This window comes from Patagioenas fasciata, chromosome 8 (assembly GCF_037038585.1).
Source record: "Patagioenas fasciata isolate bPatFas1 chromosome 8, bPatFas1.hap1, whole genome shotgun sequence".
Taxonomy (NCBI): Eukaryota; Metazoa; Chordata; class Aves; order Columbiformes; family Columbidae; genus Patagioenas; species Patagioenas fasciata.
Window position 1 is genome coordinate 7,969,211 of NC_092527.1, and position 20,264 is coordinate 7,989,474.

Consider the following 20,264-nt stretch of genomic DNA (forward strand, 5'->3'; position numbering starts at 1 on the left):
AAGCAGAGAGCAAAATAGCCTCTCTGAAAGCAATCGCAGATGTACAGAATGGTTTGGGTTGAAAAGGGCATTCTAAGCTCATCCAGTGCCCCCCCTGCCATGAGCAGGGACATCTTCACCAGCTCAGGTTGCTCAGAGCCCTGTCCAACCTGGCCTGGGATGTCTCCAGGGATGGTTCATCCACCACCTCCCTGGACAACCTGAGCCAGGCTCTCACCACCCTCAGGGTAAAAAACGTCTTCCTGATGTTTAGTCTATGTTTTTAGAGACCTGCTGGTGTTTCTGCATGCAGGCAGATTTCTGTAGCTGTGTGTGTGGGCTGCAGTGAGAGGTGATGCTCCTCCGTGGTCCAAAAGCCCAGCACCTCAACTGCCAAGGAGACACAATCAAGAAGTTAGGAGTTTAGGGAAAAACAAAACATTTTATGAGGTCACAACAAATACGGACAACCAGGGAGAAATGCTGTCCCTGCTGAAGCCAGCAGGGATTTATTGCTGTTGTCTTCCCATGAGCTGGGATGGTGTATGTCCTGATGCTGGGGTGAGAGGAGCGGGCAGAGCTGCTGGTGGCACCATGATGGAGCTGGTCCCTGCTGCTCCCCTGTCCCGTGTCCCTCCCTGGTGCCAGGACAGACATGGGTTTGAGGTCTCCCCTGGAGACAGGCAGCCCCTGTCCCCATTGCAACGCTGCATCAGCTGCTTAGCGCCACGGCAATTAATCACTTGGTAAATATCTTCTGGTTTATTACATAAGCAATAAGCATTTTGTCGGAAATCACATAACTTATAATCCAATTAAACAACAATTACATTGTAATGGCTTTGTAACTACAGCATTAATTAACTTTTATTGCCCTGTAAATTAAGCATGGTATTGATACCGAGTTGCGAGCAGACAGCTGGCTCCGTCGATGGCAGAAGAGGGATGGGGAGCCCCAAAAGCTGTCGGGGGACTCTCAAGGCCTGTAGTCACGCGATCGGCCTCGGCAAGAGAGAGCTTTGTCCAAGCTGTGAGCACGTCTGTGAGCATTCTCTGCCTCCCGGGGAGGCCTCCTTCCCTAGGGAAGGGTCCTGGTGGCCAAGGGTCCCTGAGGACCGGCACTGTGGCATCGAGGTGGAGCACGGGTGGCTGGCGGAGGAGTGGGAAAGCTAGTTGCATGTTGGGAGAGCTTCTGCACACCTACACATTGATACTCATCCCTACCGAGCACCACATTCACCCACAAGGTGCGGGTGCTAAAGAGATGGGAGCAATAGCCAAGGTCCTCTAAGGTGCTCCGATACATATCGGCGCTTCTGGGGCAGGAGGATCCGTGGCTCACTGTTGGGAAATCGCCTCCCTGGGGGGACGTTTCTTAGCTGACGACAGCACTTCAAAGCACTTGGCATTGAGGGCAAGGCAGTGCTCTCTAGACACCAGTATGCGGTGCTGGGATGGCGCTTCCTCCCCTGTTAGGGAGAGAGGAGCCCTTGGGAAAACTGGACCTGCAGCTGCTGGGCTCTTGCCCTCTGCCTGCAAAGCTGGGAGAGAGATATCCTTGTCCCCGCCACCCCGGTGGCTTTCCAGCTGTCCCCAGGCTTTGGACCACTGGAGCCAGGAAACGCTGGGTTGCTTCAGCAGGATCTCTGCTTTAGGTACAGACCATGGCTCCTGGGCGAGCTGCTGCTTGCCCAGCAGAAAAGGGCTGCAAGTGGCAGGATTCTGCAGCAGCTGCTTTGGGAAGAGCCTCCCGGGAGGGAAGGGCAAGCAGAAATTCAGCTGGGACACCTACCGCAGGCTTTCAGGTGGAGCAGGGAGGCAAACCCTGCCTCTGCTCCTCACCCGTGTTTGTGGCTGGGTGTGATTTGGTGATTGCGTGTGAGTAACGGCGTTAGTTTGTCCTGGGACTCATTTCTTTGCCAGCTGGACATGCTTTATATGGGATGAGTGGCTTTTCCTACAGCGGTTCAAGTGGGGAGCCAACAAGTTGAGTCCTGGTGGGATTAGTAGCAAGGACGCCAAGTCGAGATGCCGAACTCTGACCAGAGAGCTGCTTCATTTTTGGGGGTAATACCATCCTGTGCTGGCGCTCCTCGGCACCTTGGGGAGCAGCGTGGGTGTCTGGGGAAACATTTGCAGACTTAAATCTCCAGGTCTCCCTGGGTTTGCCTCTCCCGCTCCTGAATACACAGTCAGCAAGCAGGTCTGATGAAAGGCTGGTGTTTATTGCCGAGGCTTAAGAAAGCTGTTCTTTGTGCCAGGCGTGCTCGGAAACTAGAAAATCAGCACCGCCGCTCGAATTCTCGCATAACCGGTAGAGTGGTGCAGATAGGGAAACGGAGCAAAAATAATTATCCTTTTGATCTGGTGTAATCTCTAAATCTCCTCCCCACCTTCTAAACCCTGTTGAACTACCTCTCTGCTCCCTCCTGGGTTTCTACCTCTCTGGCATCCTCCTGCTTGCCCACGTGTTTGCTCCGAGCTCTGCAATCACTCAAGGATGCACAAGAAGCCATTATATGGCTGTGCCTTGTCCTAGTTATTTTTTTTGTGCTGCTTTTTTTGCTTCCTACAGATGTATTCGTTTTGCAAAAATTGCTGTTTATGTGCACCAAAGACGACTCTTGTTTTTGGAAAACAACTGGCTGAGGCTCAGCTTTCCTCTCGGCAGAGCTGGGGAGCCGCGGCTGCTGCCGGTGGGCTTGAGCGATGGGGATCGCAGTGTACAAAACAATTATGGAGACCTGCCACCTTGTGGGAGCGGGGAGATGTGGCAGGATCACCCCCCCGAGCCCCTCACCCTGTGTGCACGCTAAGTTTTGGGAGATGCACCTCCATGGAGGCAAAGCATGAGAGGTGGGCAGCGCTCCGCCTCGCCTGGGTTTAAGCTGGGCCCATCCGGCTGCCTTCTGAAACAGGTTTTGGTATGAAAAAAGGAGGAGGATACTTTTAGCCACCGAAAGAATTGTTAAAAGACATTCTTAGAGAAAAACTAAGGGAGGCGGACAGAGAAATAAGTGAAGAGAGGCGGTTGGAGGTGAGCCGCGGGGATGGGAGATGGGAGTGCCATCCATCATGTTGGCTTTTCACCGGTGGGAATTGCCACTTTCTCCTTCTCCATCCTGCTGTGACTGCCTCGCTGTGCATTTCCCCAGTGCCCCCTCTCCTCTGCCTGGGTCAATAGTCCGTCTTCTCTTGCTTCACTGTGGATCCGTCATTAGGATGGTGTTTTTGGCAGCTTGATTTTTCTCTTAAGGCACTGCTGATTCTGCAAGAGATGTGGATATAGTGGTGCGTGGAAATCACTCTCTAGTATTGCTCAGGGGGTTCCCTACTTTAGCGCCCTGCTTCGTTTAATTTCCATTTTCTTTTTAATTGAGGAAGGAAGTTTTCCTCTTGCTGCAGGGATCTCTGACTTCAGGTGGGCACCCGGCAGCAGGAGCCGAGGCAGAGCAACTGTGCAAGTGACTTCATTGACTAAGGGGGGAAGAAACAAGTGAATTAATGGATGCTATAAATAGCTCTGAGCTGTTAAATGGAATAGTTTTCGTGGCTGCTTGTGAAACAAACCCAGACAGGGCCAGGAGGACCCAGCTGTGGGTGCTGTGTGCACGCCGGGCTTGGCTGAGCTGCGGGCAGGAGCAGCAAGAGGTCCCACCTGAGCATCGTCCTTCCAGAAGGAGCACAGTTATTACTGACTATTCAGGCTTTCTAAGCTGGCAAGTCAGACCCTGAACCTCATCCCATTGAGAACTTGAGTCCCGTAAAGCCGCTGGTTAAATGGGGATTCATCGAGCATTAAATCCGCTGAAGCTTTTATTTTTCTGACTTGGCGTGAGTAGGATTTGATCGCTGGCATCTCCTGGCTTCTCTGGGGCTGATCAGACCGTGACAGCAAACCCCAGCATCCCGATATCCCCGCCGTGCTGGGTAAAACCATGCGGGATGCCCTCAGTCGCAGGAGGAGACGGAATAGTTTTGCTGGGTTGTGGCACATGTGATTACACTTTTAAAAGGGAAGGGAGGGAGGAGGAAGGAAGGGTAATTAATCACCAAAGATACTTTGCTCGTTTGTTTTAACAACTGGAGTTTTGCTTAAATTATTTATGCCGAAGCTTCATAATGCACTAGGAAATGCACTGCAACATATGTCATCAAAAGAGCGAAGCCTGGGTAATGCGAAACCGCACTCCAGCCCTATTAAACGCGCGTTTAAGTGGGAAGAGGATGACTCCCTTCCCTCCCCCCCCAGCAAATTAATAATGTGTGCTGATTAGCACAAAACAGATTAGCAAGGTTCCTCTCCATGCGCTTTGTTTCGTCAATAGGAAGTTAATTAACAGCCCTCTGCCTTCTGATACCCAGTTGTAAGACAACACTCCAGAATCACACAGACCTTAATCTTAGATTATAAATTTGTTCATTTTCTTTAGTTTTAGCCACTATTAGCTGTGCGCCGGCCGGGCAGTGTGTTTTCATAGCAGATAGGTCTATTTTGGTAAGACTATTAACTTCCCTTGTTTCAATGCTGTGTGGGGTAGAGCATTGGCGTTGTCTCTTCCAGCATGCAATTCTGACTTAGCTTACCAAAAAAAGCACCAGAAAGTTATTTAAATGGTATGCAGGATATTTGGGGCATGCTACAGATAAGTGGGTGTGATAAGGATGAAAAATACAGTGTGACATGTGAGGCAGAGAGGCTCTGAAATATTTTTAATTAGGGGGTAAGCCTTGATAAAACAAGAGCAGCGCCCTGTTACGCTTCTGTGAACCCAAACAGACCTGATTATGGAGACTCCAGCCCTGCATTATGGCTTGCTGAGCTCAGGGTGAGGAAATAGCCTGTCCTGTAGTAATGTTATGCTAGATCAAAATCAAATTAAGGACAAATGAAATGTCTTTGCAGCCTTGGCACCCCGGAATATTGGTGTCCATCCCCCCCAGGGCACACCACTTACCAGGGGATCCCACACATGCTTGAAAGACATGTATGTGAAAAATGACATTGTAGCATTGGCTCTGTGCTCATACCTTTAGCAAGGCCGCTCTTTCTCAAATCCCTGAGCGATTTCTTTTCCCACATTTGCCTCTGTGTTTCCCATACGTTAAAGCCCTGGCAGAGGATTTTAAGAAGCCCCTGGTCGTCTCCCCCTCCCTGGGGCGAGTATCTGGGCCATCAGGTTTTACACATGGGCATTAGCAAACCTGCCCGAGATGCCCACACACAGAGTCCAGCCACCACCCAAATTCCTCTTCAAGTTCCGTCTTGAGAGGAGCCAAAGTCCTGCTTCAAACTCGCCCTCCTGGGCTCCAGCCCTCCCCTTGCAACCCTTGGCATCCCAACCTCCATCCATGGAAAAATCACAAAGAAAAGAGCCTTTCGCCCAAAGACGCTGCCCAAATTAAGGACGAGACGAGAGCTCCCGGCCTTTGATCTTGTGCACCACGATAATAACTCATCTGGCTGACAGCAGCCTCCCCCTCTTCTTCCCCCACCCCGCTTAATTAAAGGGAACAAAGCAAAAGTTGCTAATTAAAAGGAACGAGGGAAGGAGGGGGGAGCACGTGGGAGGGAAGGATGCGGCAGCGGAGCGGCACAGGGCGGTACTTGCGGCCGTGGTCGGGACACCAGCAGAGGCATGTGGGGTTGGGGAAGAGCTGAAAGTCAATTTTTCTTGCCCTTGGACCAGGGACAGGGTGACTTGTGTTGGTGGGTTGGGCAGGAGGTGCTGCCGAAGCACCCCAGCTGTCCCGCAAGCCAAACCCAGGGATGGGAGCCGGCAAAACCGGCACGCAGCACCATCCTGCCCAATCTTGGGGCTTGCTTTGCAGCTTCTGCTGCAATTTAGTCACAAAGCTGCCTTCTCCCTACCCTCCAGCTGCTGTTTTTAGGATGCAGGGAAGGACAGCCCGTCAGTTTGGCTGGCCCTGGCTCCGCTGCCGCCTCCCCACTTTGGGGCTTATGGCAGTGCCGGTGTGCCGTAAAGGAGGGCTGGTTGGGAAAGAGGGACTGAAGCATGGGCACAGAATAGATTTGGAGGCGAATCACAGAATACCAGGTTGGAAGGATCATCTGGTCCAACCTTTCTTGGCAAAAGCACAGTCTAGACAAGACAGCCCAGCACCTTGTCCAGCTGAATTTTAAAAGTGTCCAATGTTGAGGAATCCACATGCGTGAAACATTCAGATCTGGAAAGGTCTCCTGGTGACTTCCAGAGAGCAAAAAAATGTAACCTGTGAGTCCAAAACCCCTACCAGACCTAGTAACCTCTCCTGGCTCTGCCATCCATATATTTGCTTGTTCGTAGTTAATTTGCAGAGTCTTGTCCATCTCAAGGAAGAATGATATGAACTAGGAAGGATTCCCACCCGTGCTCACATGCAGGACAGATGAACGCGGTGTGATTCAGCCCCATGGCCCTCGATTCCTGCAAAGCTTTGGGTTATGAACGCTGTGCATGGAGAGGAGGGATGCTCTCCAGACGAAAACGTGGCAAGGACCTGCCCGCTGCTCCCCGTGTGCCATGACCCTGCCTCTGCCCTCAGTTTGCGCTGGAGCTCATCCTCGCTCCTAAACAATCCATAAGGACTTTTAAAGGTTCAATAGAAATAGATTTTATTCACAGTTTCACTGTGCAACTCTCAGTTAATAGCTATCACGCCACTTCACAGAACAGCGCTTTCCAATCCCCTAACATACGTCTGGGCGGTCGAAGAGCCCAGTTCACCTGTTCTCCCTCTTTGGCAGGTTCCCGCTGAACAGATCTCCTTCCCTGGCACTGCCCAGGCAATGTTTCCCCTAATTTTGGATTTGCAAGCAGGATGCGTTCTCTGGGGAAGGCAGCAACGCCAGACTTCGCATCCCTCCCCAGCACCGAGGGAGCCAGTCTACCCTGTGTCTCCTTTACGAGGGATGTGCTGATTTGAGACTGCGGTAGGTCAAAAGTGTCCCTCATCTGGGAATATGTTTCAAGCCAAGGGCATGTGGGGGTGCTTGAGGAAGGGCTAAAAACCAGGATGGGGTTAGAGTTGCCCAAGTATAACCTGCCAAGCATCTTGCGGTCCCCAGCAGAGTTCCATGGATGTCCGTCCCATCCTATCCCTGTGAAGAGCGGATTGATGCTGGAGGGCTCTTTCAAAAGCACAAATCAAAGTTGTTTCTATCTTAACCTCCAACCTGTCTGTGTGCCTGGTTTTGTGCATAATTCGCGTATTCGGGCAGATGTGACCAGTCCCTCCACAGATAATGCCCCGCTCCCACTGATGTTGTTCCTATCTCTATTGCCATGTGTCTGCATCTCACTGCCTTCCAGGCCAGCGGCATTTTTGGAGGAAGACCCTTGAGCAATTTTGTATCCTTTCTGGGAAACAGTCTCAAGTCTTTGGAGGAATTATTATTGTAATCATCATTATTATAATCATCATCATCGTTATTCTTTTTTCCTTGTTGTCTTCCCCATCCTTCATCTGCTGGCAACCTGATGTTGTGCTGACAGACGATCTGACCTGACATCAGCGGAGGCAAAAACAATTCTTAAAACCCCAAAGCTTAACAATAAAAATAAGCAGCTGAGGCTGGCAAAAGGAGAAGAGGAGAAAGTCAGAGAGGTGGCTTGGGGAGTTGAGCAGCTGCCAGAAAGCAGAGGAGCAGCAAAGGAGGGGAAAGAAAGCAATGCAGGGTGGAGACAGGAAAAATCTTGTGGAAGCCAAGGAGAAAAGGAAGACACAAAGAGTCATAGGAGAACGAGAAGAGTTTGTGAGGGTCAGGGGGAAGTTTTCATCTGTGTAGCTCCATCTACGATGTGCCAGGGGTGCGGTGGTCCTGCTGGCACTGAGCACCACCCAAATTACACTGGGCTCCAGAGGAGACACCGTTCACACCTATTGTTTGGAAAAATGGGTCCCGTTCTACCTGTCTTGCAATTACAAATAGAGGAGTGACAGGAGTCAAGGGGAACTTCAGCTTCCATCCAGGAGCGATGGGTAGGGAAGATAAGGGCAGCAAGGATGAGGGGACAGCCCATCTCCCTGCCTGCTTAGCTGTAATTAACCCCAGTGCTAATGAAGTGCAACCAGACAGCTACCTTCACGTGATGGAAAGCCCACAAGGAGCAGCACTGGCTAATGAGGACATTAGAGGCTGTTCTCTCCCTTGTCATCCTCCTATTGTTTTAATATTAGGGTAATTTCGCTTTAATGTGGATTAATTGGTACCTTTCTGCCTACAAATTCCCACCACAAAGATATCATTATTTGGGGGAAATTTTGTTTCCCACCCAAACAAAATAGTTTCTGTGGATTTGTAGGAGAGGTGGAAAAGGGAGAATACATCTTCTGAAAACCAGAAACTAATCCCAGATGGAGGCTGAGCAGGAGGAAAAACAAACCAGTGGTATTCAATGAGCAAATTTGTCTTGCTGAGCAAGTGCCATTCCCTCCTTGCTCAGTGCGATGGCAAGGCTGAATGAAAGGAGGTTAAATATGGCAAATAATGTGAGGAAAAAGCAGGAGCAAGCATCACTGGGCGTCTATTGCAAACTGAAGGAGCCAAAACCCTACTATTTGTATCAAAGTCTTTGCTCATTTTTCTCCTGGGGTGAATTTGGCAGTTCTTCCATCTTCAGGTGGTGAGGAGCCATAATACACGCCTGCCCGTGCTGCAAGGCTGGAAAAGGATGGATAATTGCACAGATCCAGACGTTGGCTGTGTCCAACCAGGGCAAAAGGTGGGAGACTCGGTGTGGAAGCTGCGAGTGAAACCTGCAGCTCCTGTGTGAAGCTTGTCAGAGCAAGACTGGGTGGAAACCCAATGTGGGCAACCACCACGGTCTTCTGAAGGCTGTTCAGCAACGGGACAGCAAACCTTGCACAACGGCAACCCATTGCTGCCGTGATTCAGAAAGGGAGGCAAGATTAGAGTGTTTTGTAAATCTGCCTTGGGCTTTGTGAACCATGTTGCTGGTGGTACCAGGGAGGATCAGGTAGAGGGTGGTTTAGATAGACCAGGCAAAGCTGTTCTGTGATGTTGGTGAGTCTGAGTGTTGATAGACACGTACGTAGGTGGGGGGAAGAGAAGGCAGCGAGCTGATGTCGGTTTAGGGGTGAGCAAAGGGGAAAAGATGGGGACTGGTAAAGGGGACAGGCGGGTGGGATTAGTTGTTTCCCCAGACTGCCTTGTCAGTCCATCCTTGGACTGAACTTGCTGGGGGACTTACAGATCAATGATTTTCTGCTGCAATAAGTATTTTTCCACCCTGAAGCTTGCGATTTGGAGGTAATATTTCCTTTTAATAAAGGAAAAACAGGTATCTGCAACCTTGGAAGTTCTTAATATTTCTCCTTACTGGTACCTAATCATCTTTACACCTGGCTAATCCTGCTGCTGTTATTCAGTGCTGCTTTCACACCACTTCCCGAGCCTGCCAAGACACCCTTGAACCTGTTTAAAAAAGGTTAGGATGCTAATTAAGAAAAGCTATTTCCCACCCACCCCCCCCACCCAACCTGAGGGAGAAATGTGAAAAGGTTGGATCTATTATTACTCTTCTTTTCCCGGTTTTCCCCAGGGGAATGTGCCGCTCCTGCAGGTCCCGTGTGGCCACGTGAATATGGGACAAGAGGTTAATTTGTAGCCCTGTGATGCACAAGCTTTCCCTTTGCACAAATATTGATCTAAAGCTGTTCGAATATCCATCCTGACCGTAATAGCAGCAGCGTGATATTGCTGCTGGAGATGCGCAAGGACATCGGAGGGGAAGGGAATGGAGAAATGAAGGAGAAATGGGTAGGAGCTGCAGGTTGGGCATCCATGTTCTTTCCTTCTCTCCTCCCTTCTCAACTTAAACATCTTTTTATTGACATTTCTCTCCCTGGGCTGAGCGATCTTTTGAAGAAGAGGAAAGCAGCAGCTCTGTTCCACCCTGGGCATTCCTTTTACGATGTTGTTTCACCACGTGAATTGTCTGAGCTGCCCAGGTAGCGTTTAGAAGAAGGCTGAACCCAGCTGTTGAGTTCTAGGCAAATAAATCTCCCTTTGCTGGTTCAAGCCATAGCAGAGGAGACCCTGGGCTCTCCAGACAACCTAGAATCATAGAATCATTTTGGCTGGAAGAGACCCTCAAGATCATCGGGTCCATCTGTCATTAAACCATGTCCCTGGGAACCTCATCTATTCCTCTTTTAAACCCCACCGGGGGTGGTGACTCCATCACTTCCCTGGGCAGCCTGTTCCAGTGCCTGACAACCCTTTCCATGAAGAAATTTTCCTTAATATCCCATCTAAACCTCCCCTGGTGCAACTTGAGAGGTTTTCACCCCCCCCACTGAGTTCTGAACACACTCGGCTTTAGGCAGAACTCCCCTCCGGCCCGTGGGCTGCGCCTCCCTCCGTGCCAAAGCTCTCCAGAATTCTTTCTCTGTGAATAATACTGAAAAACCTTTCTAAATGAGCTGATTAGTCAGCTCCCCTAATTAGCTAATTGCTCCGCTCTGCTTTCACTTGTGCTTTCCCGTTGTTTCCTCAACCTCAGGTTGAAGGAATGAGCGCGCACGTGGCTGTGCGGAGATCTTTATCCCGCTTTGAAGGCTTTAACCTTGCATGATCCAGCCGTGCAGGGCTGACGTGCAGCCGACCTGACACAACTTCTCTCTTGAATCTCTTTTCTGTGTCGAGGGATGTACCTGTCTCCTGTGCCAGGGACCAGTGAGTCCCCATCACCGGCTTATGCAACTGTCCCTGCTGCCAGCATCCATCCCCGTTAAACTCCATCTTCGTGCTTTATGTGATGTCTCACTGCTGCCTACAAATCCTGCAGGTTTTCCCCAAAGCTGGAGGAAAGGGGATATGTTATCTCTTAAGCTGCATCCTGAAACTGGTGAGGTGTGAAGGCAGCTGGTTACAGGTACCGGGGCATGAGAACAGTTGTGCCGGGTTGGACCAGGCGTCCCCAAACACAAGGTCTTGTCTCTGATGTAGGCAATGAATAGTGGGCTCCTGGAAACCTGTGTAAGTACAGGGTCAATGGTTGTGGTCATGTTCCAGAATAGGTTCCCAGCCTCCCGTGGTTTGCAGATCAGGGACCTCCTCACCTGAAAGTGTTCTGTTTGTACATAATAACCTCTGCAGACAAGCTGTTAGCAGAAAAATGCAGGAATTTGATGAACTCTTATAAGCTTTTAGCAGCCATGGATCCTCTGGTGGAGAGTCCCATGGCACAGAGATACACTGGGTATAAAAATAGCTGGTTTTGTTTGTTCTGAACCTGTGGGTTTCCTCTGATGCCTCTAGTCCTCGCTCCAGGAGAGGTGGAAACAGCTCTTCTTGTGAATCTCAGATCTCTTGTCATATCCCTTTCCAAGGCTGTGGAGCCCTTCCCTAGCCGACTTTCCCCATTCCTTTGATCATCTGGTTGCCGGCCTCTGAAGTTGTTATTCTTTGAATCTGTGATAGTTACCCTATAACCTTCAGGTGGGGAGAGGAGGAGCACAACTCCATGGAGAACTCCGGGCTGGGCCAGTGCTTTCTGCTTTGTGCTTTGCTCTTCCCCCTCTGCAAATCTTTTCCTTGATCACACGTAGAAATTCATGAGCATGGTAGAAACCTGAGAGGGTCAAGGAGAAGAGGCTTCCTTGGTCAAGGGGCCAAGGAGGGAAACTGCATGGGGAAAGTAGATGGATGGTGGAAAAAGAGAGAGAAGCATCAATGGGAGAGAAAGCCAAAAATGAGGGAAGTGCCAGAAAACTCATAATGAATCTTCAGGTGGGCATTTTATACGTGGCTTTGGCTGTCTTATGCATTGTAAACCCTTGCCCCCTCTGCAGGGAAGGGGTGGGAGATAAGCAGTCGGTGTGGGTCACACCTTGCCCTTACCAAGAGCTGTATAGAGGAAGAGTCAGTCGCACATTTACTGTCTGGCTACGCATGAGTTTTTAATGTGAGAAAACAAAACTTCAGTGACAACGTGCTGTTTTTATTCTAGCAGCATCTTGGACCATCTTCTGAGATATTTTGGAGTGGCCATGAGTGTTACCAGCTGTAGGTGACATACAGAAGTTGGTTAAGCAGGGAATTTCCTCAACCCATAGATGATGTTGGCTTTTAGAGCTGTTAAGTTGACTTCTTTGCTGCTGTCTCCTCGTCCTCCTAAAGGGCTCAGTGAGCGACTGAGGGACGATCCTATCTGTAGGCAGAAGCAGGAACCCCCCCTTGCTCCTGCCTTCCCCATTTATGGCCAGAAATGAAGTCAGCGGTACAGACCCTTAAGCTGGTTAGACACTTGAGACTTGGAAGTCCTTAAGCACATTAGCAGCTGGAGGTCCATTATTATTCATTGAATCTCTCCAGGGCCGATTGGAATTCTCCTTTTAATTGTCTGCATTCCCCTCTGTCCTTTTATCGTGGAATGAAAAAAAAAGAAAGAGGGCGAGAGGCGCAGCAATTGGGTTATCTCATTACCCATCCCGCCCCAGAATGGGACTGGGGCTTGAATCTGCTCTTCCCTCCAGCGTGTGGAGGGAGCATCGCCCGTTTTACATATTAATGGCAAAATGACATCCCCCCCCACTTCCCCATATCTCCCTTAGCATGCTGCAGTTAATAATTCACATTTCATTAGCACGTCTGTGTGGCCTTACGATGTTTCCCTTCTGTCGATGAAGAGATATTGGGAAGGCTTAGAGGAGTGGGAATTGGGGCAGAACAGGCTGAAACAGCTGCTTTCTGTACTTAAAAGGGGCCGATAAGAAAGATGGGGACAGACTTTTTAGCAGGACAAGGGGTGACAGTTTTAAACTGAAGGAGGGGATGTTCAGGCCAGACATGGGGACAAAATTTTTTACAACGAGGGTGGTAAAATATTGGAAGAGGTTGTCCAGAGAGGTGGTGGATGAACCATCCCTGGAGACATCCCAGGCCAGGCTGGACGGGGCTCTGAGCAACCTGAGCTGGTGAAGATGTCCCTGCTCATGGCAGGGGTGGCACTGGATGAGCTTTGAAGGTCCCTTCAACCCAAACTGTTCTGTGATTCTATGGTTCCAAGATCAGTTAGGCTGGACTTAAAGCAAATGAGCTTTCAGAGTAGGGCACTTTTTGGCATTCCTGTGCATATTTACCACGCCAGACAATGTAGAGCAAAGGTATTAGGGCCACAGCTCTTCAACAGCTTGTAAAGAAGCAGAGAAGATCCCCCAGATTGACCAGCAACAGAAGAAAGCCTGATAATATCATCCTGTTGGCCAAACAGGAGGACTGTTGTGGGTCATTAGACCAGCCTGGAGGGAGATGGGTAGATAGGGACACCAAAACGCACCTGAGCAGCCATCACCCGCAAGTTCTGCTGTCTCATGGCACAGGCCTGGAGAACATTAGTGCCCCACACTTGTAAGTCAAGTGTTGGACTAGAACATTTATGAAGCAGCAAGGGCACCGGGCAGGAGCAATTGTGAAGGAGGTTAAATGAAATACAGCCTTGGAGAAGCTGGCCGTACAAGTCCTACTGCCAGCTCAAAGAATTTTACATCAGGAAGCTTGTCTCTTGAGCTTGGTTTTCCACACACTGAAACATTAATCAACTTTTGAACCATGTACTGTATGAAATATTCATCTTTTTCTTTTGTGAAAAACAAACCAGAAAGCCCAGCTATCTTCAAAGCTGTCTCGTGGCAGTCCATGCTCTGATCCTTTAGGAATTGCTGTGTCATTTCCACCTAAGTTCGTTCTGTGATTGCTGGAGAGTGAGTGAGCTAAAAATCACTTCTAGAGTGACTTTACTAGTGTGTCTGGGTTTGAGAGACAAATGTTTTTTTGGCTTGGAATTTACTGGCCAGACCCAGGCTGGCTATGTTTCCATTAAGGAGAGAAGAGGGGTTTAATGCCATTTTCAAACCTAATTTCATGGGTAACCAACTCATGCTGTGATCCTGTGGCAGGTGATTTCTTTATTAAAATGTTTGAAGAGGAAGCGGCTTAGATCAGCCATCCTTGAAAGGGACAAGTCTGTCTTGACAGTCCTTTAAACACTGGTGGAAACCCTTCCCCAGTGGGCATTGCTGCCTTTCAGGAAAGGTGAGAACCGTGTGATTTGCAGGGATGGTCTTTTGTTTCACAGAAATGGGTGATTATATCCTCAGCATGGATCCTCCTCTGAAACTTATTAAACTATGTGCGCTTGAAAAAGAGCCCTAAAAAATAACTGTGAAGATCGAACAGGAAAAAATCAGATATAAAATGTATCTTCCATTAGCAGACCTTAAGGCACTTTTAGAAATGTTGAATGAATGAAGTCTCTTCCTTGCCCTATCAGGGGTAAACAAATCCATCCTGTCCTTCAGCTTGATCTTGCAGTAATGTCATAATCCCACCTTTATTACATCACTGTTGTCATGGAAATAACTGTGATTTCATAAAGTCTCCGTAATGACTTTACCACAAGATCCATTAGGATAGGAAGATGGATTGCGAAGGCTGGAAAATGCTTTCTTTAAGCAAATGCATACTGGATAATTAGCAAATGCGGCAAAGGGAAAGAATGGAAATTTGATGGGGAAAAAATAAATGGATCCATCTTTAACGTGGGCTATTTATGAATGTTTTCTTTGATTCCATTTCAAATGGCACAAAGGCACTATTGTAGTACTCCCAATCAAGTCTAAAAGTCCCATACTTCAGGGTGTAGTCAGCATGTGTTGAACCAACAGACAATCCCTGCCTTAGCTTCATCCCTTTAAGTCCCTCAGGCTTTGAAATAAAGGTTTGGGGCTAGCACTGGTGGCCCAAAAGCCTTCCATTGTGCCATGGGAATGTTTGCCTAGCCGAATGGAAGAGCAGGTTGGGCACATGCTGAGGATATAAGGATCCTTGGGGTCATCCTAGTCAGGAAGCCTTTTTTGTCTCAACACAAACCCAAATCATCATCTCATCTTGGAAATCCTGCTGGCGTCCCATGGAAGCTCTTGGGATTTTCTTGGACTAGGGAGCTTTCAGTAGACAAACCCTCCAAGGCCAAAGAGGTTTTTGGTGACAAGGTGCTGGGCATCTGGAGGAGACAGGTGATGCAAAGGAGCCTTAGGTGAGCGAGAGCTGTCAGGCTATAAGACAGTAAAGTACGTACTTTGGCTTACATCTCATGCCAGGCTGTTGAAGGAAGAGGATCTACGTTAATCCCCCAGGAGTGTTTGGAGGTGTGATGCTAAACACAATCCTCAGCTGCAAGCCAGGCCTGCTGGTGTCCCTTCTTGCATTGCACCCCCAAAATGCAAATGTCTGCTGCCCCTTCCTCTGCAAGGAGACCCAGGCAGGTGATTAAAGGCTTGATGGAATATCGGAGCTACCTGAATGAGTCTTGCATCTCTCAGCACTCCAGGCAACCTTGCGCTAACAGTCAATGCACAAAGTCATTCCAACTTGGGTTTCTTCTCTCTGACAGTGGGCTGATGCTGATGGCTCACTCCTACCTCTTTCTTCTTCCCTGAAGAGCAGATGTCCTATTGACATGTGATTATTTTTAATTTCCGGAGAAAAACGTGATATTTTTGATGGCGAGGCACACATTGCTCACCAAGTATCCTGGCCCGGGTTGATGGAGGGTGCTGAGAAGACTGCAAAGGGTGCTGGCAATGTGTTTCTCTGCTCTGACATGTGCAACCTCTTCCCTCTTGTGCCAGTACCACGTGCATCCAGCTCCCTGGAGATGCTCGCAGCTTGGGCAGCAAAGAGGAGCAGAGTTCAGAGAGGAGGTGTGGGAACACAACATGTGGGAAACGCGGAGGCACCGGACAGAAACGCTCTATTGAGGTCTGCGGCTGAATGTGAAAACACCTTTTATTTGCAAGGAAGGGCTGCTTCAGAGCTTCAGCATCTTGCCAGCTTCTCTTTGCCAGCGATGCCTGGCCTGGGAGTAGAGATGCAGAAGAACACTCCTGAGTTAATTGAAGCAGGCGTGTCCTCGCCACCAGCATTTCCCATATTAGCCAAATTTGATCTAAAACTAATTTCCTAGTCAAGACAAATCTTTCCGCCATAGTCCTCTTCTTACTATATTTACATGTGGAAATCCAGAGACAGTTACTGAGTTGGGCCGTGGTGACACTTGTGAAGGCCCTGACACTGCTGGGTGCAAGGCACTAGTGATACCTCATTCCCCAAATCCCTGTCCCCTCTGAAGGGCTGCCAGGAGCTTGGGAGCCAGTTCAGATACTTAAAGTAGTCTGGAGCTGATGGTCTGACTGTTCCTCCTGGTACATGAATAGTTTTTAGCTAAGTAAAGAAAATCTGATAGGACTTGATACAGATACGTGATAATCAGTGAATGTTATCTTGTTAATCAGAGGGTCTAACATAACTTTAATTACCAGTGTTGTTACTGACTGCTGTCACATCCATGAAGGAGGCATACCATGAGTTGGCTTTGAGAAATAACAACTTTTGGTGATTAATTATTGCTGTTGATCATGTGCTGTCTGTCATGATCTCCTGGAACGGTTGGCTGGAGCAGGAGGAGAAGGTATTAGCCACTTGTCCTGGCTGGGCTCCAGCTTTGGCTGTGATGAGCAGCCAGATGAAATTCACACCGTGCCGCCAGCCCCCCGTCATGATGTTCTTCTATTCAATCTGGCAGTGGCAGAGCAGGGTAATGTGTGGTCTGAAACATCTGTTGAAGCTCATAAAACTGTGTGTTACAGGAAGGAGGATTATTTGGATTATTCCTATTCTGCCAAACATGTAGTAGAGCGGGTGACCATTGCTGCTTTCAGGGGATGGAAGAGCTTGGCTCAGCCAAAATGGGAACCACCTTGCCCCTTTCCCATAAATACCTGAACCACCTGTAAACAAGCTCTTGGACGCATCCTGAGTTGCCTTAAATTGCTCAGCTGGAAAGCAGCAGTATCTCAGTGCCGACTCACCATCAGCTCCATCATCTGTGGGCCACGGATGGTGGCCGCATCCCGATGTGCACAAGAGCATCTTGGCTTCTAAGCACATTTCCTAACTACAATGGTAAGGAGAGCAGGTTGGAGGGGGCGGGGGGGTGGTTTCCAGGCTTTGGGCCTGCGTTTGGAAATTGGGTGCCAGTGAAGAAAGTAACTTGTGTTTTCATTTCTTCAGTTCAAGAAAAAAAAGAAAATGCTCAGGGTTTAAAAACAGAATCAACTGAAACCGGAACCTGAACTGTGCATTTTGGGTAGAACAAAGCATTTTTGTCCACCTTGAAATGAATTTGTTGACCTCCAAACCATTGTTTTTGGGGGGTGATTTTTCAGTTGTGGAGGTGAACCAGGAGACCTATTATTCCCGCTGCCCAGCTAACGAGGTCCTGTGGTCTGCAGAACAGGTACTCTATTGACGCCGCACTCTAATTTTGTGTCTGATCCAAGCTCTCTGAAAGCCAGTGGGAAAAAAAAAAAAATGCTTTTAATACGACTTGGCCCAAGCCTCTAATGCCATGTTTTGTTTGGGCCTGGTTGAAGGACATGGGGATCCTTTAGGATGTGTTATGAATAGAGTCCTATTTTGATAAACAGTGGCATCTTTGTGCTTCCCTGAAGTATATTCTTAGGCAGCTCTCAAATAGCACCGATTTATTCAGATAGGCTGCAAGTTCTGCCTGTTTTTACCAGGATGTTTTCATCTTTAGACATAAACCGCTTTTGATGAGGTCTGAATGCTATTTTTGCAAACGTGGTGATGTCTCATATAGTAGCCAAGTAGCAGCAGGGCAAGACGTCTGCTATTCAGAAGAAGGAATCTTTCCATCATGAGAGGTGTCCCCGCACCATCAAGTGCTCGTGTTGCCCGTTTCCATACTTGCTGGCCTGATTAGAAGTCAGCGATACGCCTTTTGGCAAATCACCAGAGATGTAAGTCTTGCTCCCTGCCGGAGCTGAGGTTGAAAAATGTTTTAAACCAACTTCTGAGCTTGAACTGACCCCGCTGTGCTTGCTTTGGAGCGGCTAATCACTTGTGAGGCGAATACCGTATCTACCACCCACAGATGAGTCGCAAACATCCCCCTAGAGACAGGTATCTCCAAAGAGGGATCAGAATGTGCCTGTGCCATGTTTCTGTGATAGCTTCGCAGCACTGGTGGTGGTCAATAACGCTTTCTCTGCTGAGAAGAGAGAGATATCACTTCTTTGTGGCTCCTGTGGATGCAGCTGAGCTATTGTCTGCTTTCTCCCCATGCTTCAATTGATGTCAGCCACACAATTTGCAAAACACCCCTTATAAAGAGGTAAAGTATTCCTGGCGTAGGGAGTGATAAGGTGTCCAAGAGTCGCTATCTGTTTTCCTTAGGTCCATAGTCACCTTCACACTCCTCGGTGTCTCCATAAGGGACACCCCGGGTCACATAGAGTTCAGTAAAGAGTGTGGATGGAGAAGGGAGAACCCAGACCACTTTCTTTTCCATAGGAAGAAGTTAGGAAAGGTTCAATTTGTCTTTTTTCCAACTAAAAGCACCCAACTGCTCCATGATTTTTGCTGTTAAAGCCTCTGTTCTAGGCAAGGGGAACAACCACAACCCCTACCGCTCCCTCCCCTCTCTAACAGAGGAGATAACCTGGCTTAGCATTAAGCCTGACCTGTGGAAGACACAGTACATTGGCTAATTCACTTGTGTATCAGCCTTTCAGGATGACGGGACTAAATTGCCATGATGTTGTACTTCTATTTGCCCTATCCTTTATTTTATTCCAAGGAGTCTTTCTGCAGTGCTGGAGCCCTACAATCCACTCTGAGCAGATACAATCAACCCCCTGTCTTGCCCCATACAGTGACTGCAAATGGAAGGAGCAGATCATGGATGTTTCGAGTGCAGATCCCAGCTTGTGCGACAAATACGCCAGGCAGGGAGTTCAGCCTCATGGATCTCAACAGCCTCTTCTGACCTAAACCTCAGGCTGGGCTGCGAAACTTTTCCTCTTTCTTTCCTTTCCCCTCTTTCTTTCCTTTCCCCTCTTTCTTTCCTTTCCCCTCTTTCTTTCCTTTCCCCTCTTTCTTTCCTTTCCCCTCTTTCTTTCCTTTCCCCTCTTTCTTTCCTTTCCCCTCTTTCTTTCCTTTCCCCTCTTTCTTTCCTTTCCCTCTTTCTTTCCTTTCCTTTCCCCTCTTTCTTTCCTTTCCTTTCCCCTCTTTCTTTCCTTTCCTTTCCCCTCTTTCTTTCCTTTCCTTTCCCCTCTTTCTTTCCTTTCCTTTCCCCTCTTTCTTTCCTTTCCCCACGTTCTTTCCTTTCCCCACGTTCTTTCCTTTCCCCACGTTCTTTCCTTTCCCCACGTTCTTTCCTTTCCCCACGTTCTTTCCTTTCCCCTCTTTCTTTCCTTTCCCCTCTTTCTTTCCTTTCCCTTTCCCTTCTCCATTTCCATTTCTCATTTCATCGCCATGTTCAGGACCAAGGGGATAACAAGCAGGTCCCCAAATAACCCACTCTCCAGCAGCAGCATTGCTTTTCCACTGCAATGGAGAGGAGAAGGCAGGATTTCTAGCACAAGCATTATTTTTGTGTGCGTGGTTTGCATGCCCCCATGTTCCTAGAGGCCTGAGCAAAGCAAGCCTGTTACCAACAGGTCTGAATTCACCCCAGGGGAAAAATCCTTAAAGCTCCACAAACCAAAAGCTGCAAAAATCCCTGGCCTAGAGTCCTAAGTGCTGTGAAAAGGCCTGAGGATACACAGCCAGCAATTTGTGTGAAGAAAGAGGGTTTCTCTGAGAAATAAGGCTACAGACGAACTTGCAAAAGTGGAAGCACAGCTTAACAGCAGAGCTGGGTTCGTTTGTCAAGCCACTTTCTGCTTCTGCATGTAGGAAAGTGAAATAATAATTGGGAGCAAAGCTTAGGTTAATCTACACTGAGAATGTGATATTCAGTAGCTTTATTAAAAGAAGAGGTGTGGAAGTAAGCATGGGGCCTCTTCAGCTCATTTTATTTGTTCAGGTTCGCCTTTGATGCACACCAGAGTTGGAAAATAACACTTTTCACTGACCAAAGTGCCATATGAGGAAAAATCTCAGCTGGAGAAGATGGAGAAGTCGCTCCCTTTCAGACCAGCCTCCTAATTGTGCAAGTGCCTTTAGAGACAGCTTTCAAAATAAACCTCCTAGGTGCAAAAGCTCCTTTCCTTTTGCCAGCTGAAAAGGCCAGCGTGGCATTTGCAGAGCCCTGGTGAGCATCGTTGGTGTGAAATTTCCCTCTGTCTCCTTTCTCAATCCAGCTCCCTGCCAAACTGTCCCCCAGCATCTTGCGTTTCCTTCCCACCGCGAGCCACAAAATCCCAGCTTCTCTCTCTCATTTGCTCTC